Below are 9,855 nucleotides of genomic sequence, written 5' to 3'. Positions count from 1 at the left end.
TGAGTTTGAGTTTATTTTTAATTTTTACAGGGACAGTGCACATTAATCAACGTTTCAGTAAAAGTGCCGGTTTTAGCCAGCCGGCTAATTTTCAACCGCAGTCCCTGGGCAGGTTATTAAAAACAATTACAATATAGACAATAGCAGCATAGAACAAGCAAGACATAGCAACATAGGACAAGCAAGACATAGCATACAGACAGAGCAACATAGGACAAGCAAGACGTAGCATACAGACAGAGCAACATAAAACAAAAAGCAGCAAGACAAAATTCATAAAAGCAACAAAGTGTTTCCACACCTCACAAGTTACAGACAGCAGACAACATGGAAAGCGGCAACACACAGCTAGGGACCATGTTCACAAATCTGATTGACCTTTAGCCATGTCTTCATGTAGTCTATCACAGCGCCATCCGTTTTGTCACTAAAGCCCCATATTCTACCTACCTCTGCGACCTGTATGCTCTCGTTGGCTGGCCCTCGCTACATATTTGTCGCCAAACCCACTGGCTACAGGTCATCTATAAGTCTTCGCTAGGTAAAGCCAGACCTTATCTCAGCTCACTGGTCACCATAGCAACACCCACCCGTGGCACGTGCTCCAGCAGGTATATTTCACTGGTCATCCCCAAAGCCAAAACCTCCTTTCTCCGCCTTTCCTTCCAGTGCTCTGCTGCCAATGACTGGAACAAATTGCAAAAATCAGAAGCTGGAGACTTAATATCTCCCTCTCTAACTTTAAGCATTTGCTGTCAGAGCAGTTTGCCGATCACTGTACCTGTACACAGCCCATCTGTAAAAAGAACACCCAACTACCTCATCCCCATGTTGTTTTTGTTGTTGCTCTTTTGCACCCCAGTATCTCTACTTGCACATCATCATCTACACATCTATCACTCCAGTGTTAATGCTAAATTGTAATTATTTCACCACTATGGCCTATTTATTGCCTTACCTCCCTAATCTTACTATATTTGCACACACTGTACATAGATTTTTCTATTGTGTTATTGACTGTACGTTTGTTTATCCCATGTGTAACTGGGTTGTTGTTCTTGGTCGCACTGCTTTGTTTTATCTTGGCCAGGTTGCAGTTGTAAATGAGAACTTGTGTCAACTGGCCTACCTGGCTAAATAAAAGTGAAATAAAAATAGAATTAAAATATATTTCAGAATTTAGAAATAGTGATAGAAGAACAGGTTGACGGGAGAAATGTGTGTGTGTGGGGGGAACGTTAGAGAGAGACAGAGACTGAAAGCAGGGTAGAGAGAGGGCTCCAGCACACCTGCTGAACTCAATCATCGGTTTACAATGTTAAAGACAATGAAAGCAGATCTGTTACCATGTAGTTAACGCTTCAGTATTCACAGAAACCTAAATCCACTAGGCTTGGGTTTTCCATCAATACTAATAAAACTGGGAATTTATTCAAAATGTTAAAACGTATTACTCAGCTATAGTATACTATAGAGGCTGAGGTGTGATTGTTACATATTGGATATGCATGCACAGACACACAACCAGTCAACACAGACTTCACAAACATAAAGTGATTTCCTGTCAGTGGCAGTTTCAGTTAGAATCACCATGGTGACAACCTAAATGATGTTTACACAGTAGATAACGGAGAGGAAATGTTCCTCCAAAGAGCTGGGATGAGAAGGAATTCACACTGAGCAATAGAATGGGATTTTGATCATTTGATCATGTGCAATGTATGAGTCACGTTTTATGAGGTGACCATTCAAATATTCACTTTATTTTACAGCCACACATAGAGTGAACAGTTTGAACCTGGTGGGGAGAAAATCACAATAATATGTGTCCCCCTATGCTGGGGTATTCATTTTAGATTTAAAAAAAATAATATATATATATATATATATATATATATATATATATATTAATATTATATATATTTTTTTTTTTACAGAAACGTTGAAATACTAGAAGTAATACTGTAACACAAATAATTTGCATTATACTTGTATATACTTGTCTATTGTCACATAAGTGATTCAGTTCGAGTGGTCCACAGAAGGTCAGTGGTGTTCATCAACAAAACATCTTCAGGCAATGTTGTGAATAAGCCATGTACATCAATTTTCATACAAATTATCCAGCTCCCAACTTTTCTATCGATCACACAGCTAATGCCTTATGTTCCTGTCCAAGAATCCAATTAACAAACACTCACTACGATATTAAGCAATGGCTTCAGTTGAATTTGCTTTATTCAGCTAACTATAATGCACATTCATGATAAGCCTAGCATATCCCTCCACTTAATGAGATAGTTGAGTGATACGTACAGTAGGATGTGGTAAAATATCTGCATCATCTCTCACTTCGTCTATCTTCAATCTCTTCATGTTCTCCGTGGTTGAAGGAAAAGGGAAAGTCTTCTCCTCAATAAGATTAGGTAATCTCAAAGTAAATCAGTGCTACCAACTTGTTCCTCCAGATAGGATTGGCCGGGATTTGAGAGAGGGTGATTCATTATATAATCAAATGGTGACTATGCTACTTTGCCGGGCCCAGTGTGTCTGCAGTCCTTCAGAATCACATATCTATGCTAATTCGCCGGGGCCAGGGTGTCTGCAGTCCTTCAGAATCACATATCTATGCTAATTCCCCTTGTAATACTGTATTTCTAACTGAAAGCTCTTATTGTTACAACATGAAAAAAAACAAGACTACTGAATGAATGCACCCAAATATCTTCAGCCAAAGGAGCAACAAAGGCTTCATTAAATCTGCCAGACACCTTGCCTCTCTTTAGAAATGCACAAAGAAATCACAGGTTGGCCCAATGCCATCTAGGGGACCATCACAATTCTTAAAATAGTCATAATCATCCTATACATTGAGGGGGCATGTACAGTATGTAAGTACATAGTGCTGTTTACATACTGGTTTTGCGAGTGTGACCTACAGCATGCAGCAGCCCCTAAACCTGAATGAGCTGAATCATTAACCCAGGAGGCTAGGTCGTAACTAGGACAGAGAGGGATTACCGTGAGCAAGGTTTTCCCTCTACTACTGTGTATGGTCTTATGACGTAGCATGCAGCAGCCCTGGTTTAACTCTTCTATTTAATCCCACTAGGGGTCTAATTTAGCCAGCATACAGTTGAAGTCAGAAGTTTACATACACCTTAACCAAATAGATTTAAACTCAGTTTTTCACAATTCCTGACATTTAATCAGAGTAAAAATTACCTGTTTTAGGTCAGTTAGGATCACCACTTTATTTTAAGAATATGAAATGTAAGAATAATAGTACATACAAGCTGAAATAAATCATTATATTTCTTTCATCACATTCCCAGTGGGTCAGAAGTATACATACACACTATTAGTATTTGGTAGCATTGCATTTAAATTGTTTAACATGCAGTGAGCCTTTCACAAGCTTCCCACAATAAGTTGGCTGAATTTTGGACCATTCCTCCTGAGAGAGCTGATGTAACTGAGCTAGGTTTGTAGGCCTCCTTGCTCACACACGCTTTTTCAGTTGTGCCCAAACATTTTCTATAGGATTGAGGTCAGGGCTTTGTGACGGCCACTCCAATACCGTGACTTTGTTGTCCTTAAGTCATTTTGCCACAACGTTGGAAGTATACTTGGGGTCATTGTCCATTTGGAAGACCCATTTGCGACCAAGCTTTAACTTCCTGATGGATGTCTTGAGATGTTGCTTCAATATATGCACATCATTTTCCTACCTAATGATGCCATCTATTTTGTGAAGTGCACCAGGTCCTCCTGCAGCAAAGCATTCCCACAACATGATGCTGCCACCCCCATGCTTCACTGTTGGGATGGTGTTCTTCGGCTTGGAAGCCTCCCCCTTTTTCCTCCAAACATAACAATGGTCATTATGGCCAAACAGTTCTATTTTTGTTTCATCAGACCAGAGGACATTTCTCCAAAAAGTACAATCTTTGTCCCCATATGCAGTTGCAAACCGTAGTCTGGTTTATGGCGGTTTTGGAGCAGTGGCTTCTTCCTTGCTGAGCGGACTTTCAGGTTGTCAATATAGGACTCATTTTACTGTGGATATAGATATTTTTGTACCTGTTTCCTCCAGCACCTGCACAAGGCTCTTTGCTGTTGTTCTGGGATTGATTTGCACTTTTCACACCAAAATAAGTTCATCTCTATGACGGCTGTGTGGTGCCATGGTGTTTATACTTGCGTACTGTTGTTTGTACAGATGAACGTGGTACCTTCAGGCGTTTGGAAATTGCTCCCAATTATGAACCAGACTTGTGGAGGTATACCATTTTTTTCCTGAGGTCTTGGTTAATTTCTTTTGATTTTCCCATGATGTCAAGCAAAGAGGCACTGGGTTTGAAGGTACGCCTTGAAATACATCCACAGGTACACCTCCAATTGACTCAAATGATGTCAATTAGCCTATCAGAAGCTTCTAAAGTCATGACATAATTTTCTGTAATTTTCCAAGCTGTTTAAAGGCACAGTCAACTTAGTGTATGTAAACTTCCGACCCACTGGAATTGTGATACAGTGAATTATAAGTGAAATAATCTGACTGTAAACAATTGCTGGTAAAATTACTTGTGTCATGCACAAAGTAGATGTCCTAACCAACTTGCCAAAACTATAGTTTGTTAACAAGAAATTAGTGGTTGAAAAACTAGTTTTAATGACTCCAACCTAAGTGTATCTAAACTTCCGACTTCAACTGTAATAGGGGACATTCCAATGTTGTAACACAGGATATGAATAAAAATGAATCACTTTTACCTGACTGTGTAATTTAATCCTACAGGAGGTGAAAATTGAATATAGATTTGTAAAACATTGGTAAGTGTCAATATGTCTTACTCAACACATGCTAAATACTAAGAAATTAGGTTTCCTCAGAGGTTCTTTGGGAAGGGTGATGGGTCAGTGTGGTTCCACAAAGAACCCTTTGAGTACTTGAATGGTTCCTTGCAGTTCAAAAAAAAAGTTCTTTCCTCTTTTAGTGGCATTTCAAATGTAGGGGTGGCGGCTCATGGGAATATTTTGGGGTATGGTTTGAGCACTGCTCATTTTGTGCAACCATGAGTGAGCGTGTCATTCCAGTTTATCAATTCTGTTGCGTTATGCAATTATGACATGTTAGATAAAAGACAATGGACAGTAATGGTGTCTTGTGAAAGACTCACAAATGGCCTTGTGTCAATCTAATTCAATAGTTATCAAGTATCTCTGTTCCGGAGCTAGCACAACTGATTCAACTTGATAATAAACACAATAATAAAACCTATGGAATTTTAACAATGTAATAAGGCTATTAATCCAGAATAAAAAAGCTTGTATTGTTCTTAACTTTTTAGATTGAGAAAGGTTATTTATAGAACCATTTTCCATAAAGATTCTATAAAGAGCTATAAAAAGGGTTCTATATAGCACCAAAAAGGGTTGTAACCACAGCGGAACCCTTTTTTGGTGCTATATAGAACCTTTATGGTTCTTTATAGAACCGTAGGTAAGGGTTATTTATAGCGCAATACAGGTTCCATTTAGAACCTTATGAGCATGGTTCTTTACAGAACCTTAAAAAAAGGTTCCATATAGATCCTTTGATAGGACAAACTCCACGAGACACTGCGGCGCCAGAGCCTTGACTGTGCCCTTGAGGATTCTGGAGAAGCTGAACAGTTCAAGAGGTACTGTGTAAGATGTGTTCTGTTGTGCTTTAAAACTGTGCCAAAATCTGGACTATGTGTTAGTTTGACTCCAAACTACATGTTGTCAAAGTATGGACTAGGTGTTAGTTTGACTCCTGACTACATGTTGTAACTGGCTACGAGACTATTGCAGCTCTGTGCATGTAACATTTATTGACAATTTAGATAGCTTCTGGAAACAAACCTTGTTTAATAAGGAGGATGGGATCCACCCAAATCATTTGAGTTCCTGGATCCTTTCACAGCATTATAAAGCTGTGTTGAGACAATGACTTATCAATGACCTAAGCCCAGCTCAGTTAATCCCTGCCATTGTGTCACTGAGTTGTTATAATCCTTCAGCAAATGTACATTATCCCAGGTACGTTGGAAGACACAATGTAAGGAACCTAATTTGTCCCCCTAACTGCACTGAATGACTCTGCTAATCCTAAAACTATTGTATGCAGTAATCATGTGCTTATGACCCAGAGTTATACTGTTAGCACTGAGGCAGTGTGCCCTAGTAGGAAGTCCAGTGTGTGCAGCTCACCCTGCACTAACATAAATAGCATCAGCATGTCTACTTCTGCTAAGCTTCCCAGTAAAGCAATGAAAACAATCAAGCATCCCAGAAAAGCTTAAGAAACAAGAATAGCTTAAGAGACAAGGCTCATGAAATCAATACTTTACTAGTAACAGATGACATTCATATTCTGACAATCTCTGAAACTAACTTAGATAATAATTTGATGATACAGTGGTGGCAATACATGGTTATAACATCTACAGAAAAGACAGTAACTCCAAAGGTAGAGGTGTTGCTGTTTATATTCAGAACCACATTCCTGTAAAGCTTAGAGAGGATCTCATGTTAAATACGGTTGAAGTAATATGGCTACAGGTTCATCTGTCTCACCTAAAGCCCATTCTGGTGGGAAGCTGCTATAGACCACCAAGTGCTAACAGTCAGTATCTGGATAACATGTGTGAAATGCTTGATAATGTATGTGACATCAACAGTGAGGTATATTTTCTGGGTGATTTAAATATTGACTGGCTTTCATCAAGCTGCCCACTAAAGAAAAAGCTTCAAACTATAACTAGTGCCTGCAACCTGGTTCAGGTTATCAGTCAACCTACCAGGTTAGTTACAAAGAGCACATGAATGAAATCATCAACATCACATCTTTACTAATGCTGCAGAAATTAGGTGAGTAGAATGAGCCCACTGAAGAACCTCAGAACGAACTGAATCTGGCCCAAACACATCCTTACAAGGGCTGTTTCTAGGATCAGGCTGGTTTAGCTGAGCCTGACGAACACGGGACTCAATCTCCCAGGAGACGGCAGCAACGATGCAGGAGGAAGGCATCATGGTCTCAGGCTCTGAACTTTTGTTGTTTGCGGTGAACTGACGAGAGACGGCATCAGGCTTGGTATTCTTAGATCCGGGGCGATAAGTGAGTGTGAAGTTGAATCTTCCAAAAAACTATGCCCATCTGGCCTGCCGAGAGTTGGGACGTTTGGCGGTCTGGATGGAGGCTAGATTTTTATGATCTGTACACACAATGAAGGGAAGAACTGAACGCTCTAACCAGTGACGCCACTCCTCAAGAGCCAGCTTAACAGTCAAGTTCCAGGTTGCCAACGTCAACATTTCTCTCTGCAGGTGAGAGCTTGCGGGACAAGGCACAAGGATGAAGCTTCTGATCCACGGGAGAACGTTGAGACAGGACTGCACCTACCCCGGTATCGGAAGCATCCACCTCGAGGTCAAACTGGAGTTCTGGGTCTGGCTGGGTAAGGATTGGAGTAGAAGTGAAGCGGTGCTTCAGTTCCCAGAATGCTGCCTCTGACTCAGGGGACCAGAGTCAGAGGACCAGAGTCAGAGGCAGCATAAACCAGGTCTGCTGTTTATTTGAGCAATATGAGACAGAACGGAGAGATTGAGAGATTGACTTCATCACTACTTGTTTTTGTAAAAAAGTGTAGACATGCTGAATGCACCGAGGTGTCTGTTTAAACTACCAGCACACAGCTCAGACACCCATGCATACCCCACAAGACATGCCACCAAAGGTCTCTTCACAATCCCCAAATGAAGACTATGGGAGGCGCACAGTACTACATAAAGCCATGGCTATCTGGAACTCTATTCCACATCAGGTAACGGATGCAACTAGTACAGTTATTCCCAAACTGGGGTGCGCGCAATGCCGTCGGGGGTAAGCCAAATTAAAAAATATAGTCCATTTATATTTTCCAACTGGGCTATACATTTGGGTGAGTTTTTTTTTCTTGCCCGAGTAGCCTTGTTTCACTGCCAAAAATAAAATTAAACCATCTAGTGTTCATCGAAATAACAACACAATGTCAAATACAGCTAGCGTAGTCAAATAATTAACATCTAATCACATTAACCGTTACTCTCTCGTGGGAATTCCACTAACGTTTGCTCGAAAATGGATAAATGGTTAAAAAAAAGTAAGGCCCGCATCCATAGAGACACATACCAGCTCTACTGGTAGTACTGCTACTACCGGCAGTACTACACCTGCACCTGTCAACAACACAAGTTCTGCTTCCACGAGCACATCCAATACTATCAGTAATTCTTAATTTGTTGTTAGCACAGCTAGCATGGACACTGACAGTTGTGAACCTGATGCAGCCAAAGAGCTACTGCCCCCTTACCTGGGAAAGCACCGAACAACAGACAGGGACATTGGGCCATCGAAAAGGCGCAAATATGATGACAACTACATTGATTTCGGGTTCACTTATATTGGGAGTAGTGCCTTTCCTCAGCCACAGTGTGTTATATGTGCAAAAGTACTATCTCACAACTCGATGAAACCTTCACTCTTGCACAGACATTTAGAAACAAAACATGCCAATTTGAAAAATAAAGTTTTACTACTTTCGAGTAGTAAGATGTATAATACCATAAATAAGAAGGGGCTAGAAGCGTTTTTATATGGTGAGCTATATGTCAATTACATTTTTGTGAGGGCCAATTAAGGAAGATATCCTCTTCTGGAAACCAGTACAACAGGAGAAGATATTTGTAAAGTACTGGAAAGCTTTGTGACATCAAATGGACTTCGGTGGTCAAGATGTGTTGGTATCTGTACTGATGGCGCAAAAGCCATGACAGGGAGACATAGTGGAGTGGTAACGCGCGTGCAAGCAGTTGCTCCCGACGCCACTTGGGTACACTGCAGCATCCACCAAGAGGCTCTTGCTGCCAAAGAAATGCCTGACAGCTTGAAAGACATTTTGCACACTACAGTGAAAATGGTTAACTTTGTTGAAGCAAGGCCCCTGATCTCTCGTGTATTTTCTGCACTATGCAGTGAAAGGGCAGCGACCACGTAATACTTTTAGTGCGCTGGTTATCAAGGGGCAAAGTACTGACATGTTTTTTTGAATTGATAAATGAGCTTAAAGTTTTCTTTACTGACCATCATTTTCACTTGTCTGACCGCTTGCATGATGAGTTTCTCACACGACTGGCCTACCTGAATGATTTGAATCTAGGATTACAGGGACTCTCTGCAACTATATTCAATGTGCGGGACAAAATTGAGGCTATGATTAAGAAGTTGGAGCTCTTCTCTGTCTGCATTAACAAGGGCAACACACAGAGGTCTTTTCATCATGGTATCATTTTTTGTGTGCAAATGAACTCAATCTTACGGACAATGTCAAATGTGATATAGCGAAGCACCTGAGTGAGTTGGTTGCGCAATTACCCAGGTACTGTCCTGAAACGGATGACACAAACAACTGGTTTCGTTATCCCTTTCATGCCCTGCCTCCAGTCCACTTACCGATATCTGAACAAGAGAGCCTCATCGAAATTGCAACAAGCGGTTCTGTGAAAATGTAATTTAAATTAGAAGCCACTGCCAGATTTCTGGATTTGTCTGCGCTCAGAGTATCCTGACTTGGCAAATCGCGCTGTTAAGACACCCCTCACGTTTTTGTAAATATTTGAGTATATCTTTTCATGTGACAATACTGAAGAAATGACACTTTGCTACAATGTAAAGTAGTGAGTGCAACAAAAGTGAGTACACCCCTAAGTGAAAATGTCCAAATTGGGCCCAAAGTGTCAATATTTTGTGTGGCCACCATCATTTTCCAGAACTACCTTAACCCT

The sequence above is a fragment of the Oncorhynchus mykiss genome, chromosome 20 (genome assembly GCF_013265735.2).
Source record: "Oncorhynchus mykiss isolate Arlee chromosome 20, USDA_OmykA_1.1, whole genome shotgun sequence".
Taxonomy (NCBI): Eukaryota; Metazoa; Chordata; class Actinopteri; order Salmoniformes; family Salmonidae; genus Oncorhynchus; species Oncorhynchus mykiss.
The sequence above is the reverse complement of the archived record's forward strand: the minus strand, read 5'-3'. Positions refer to the sequence as shown.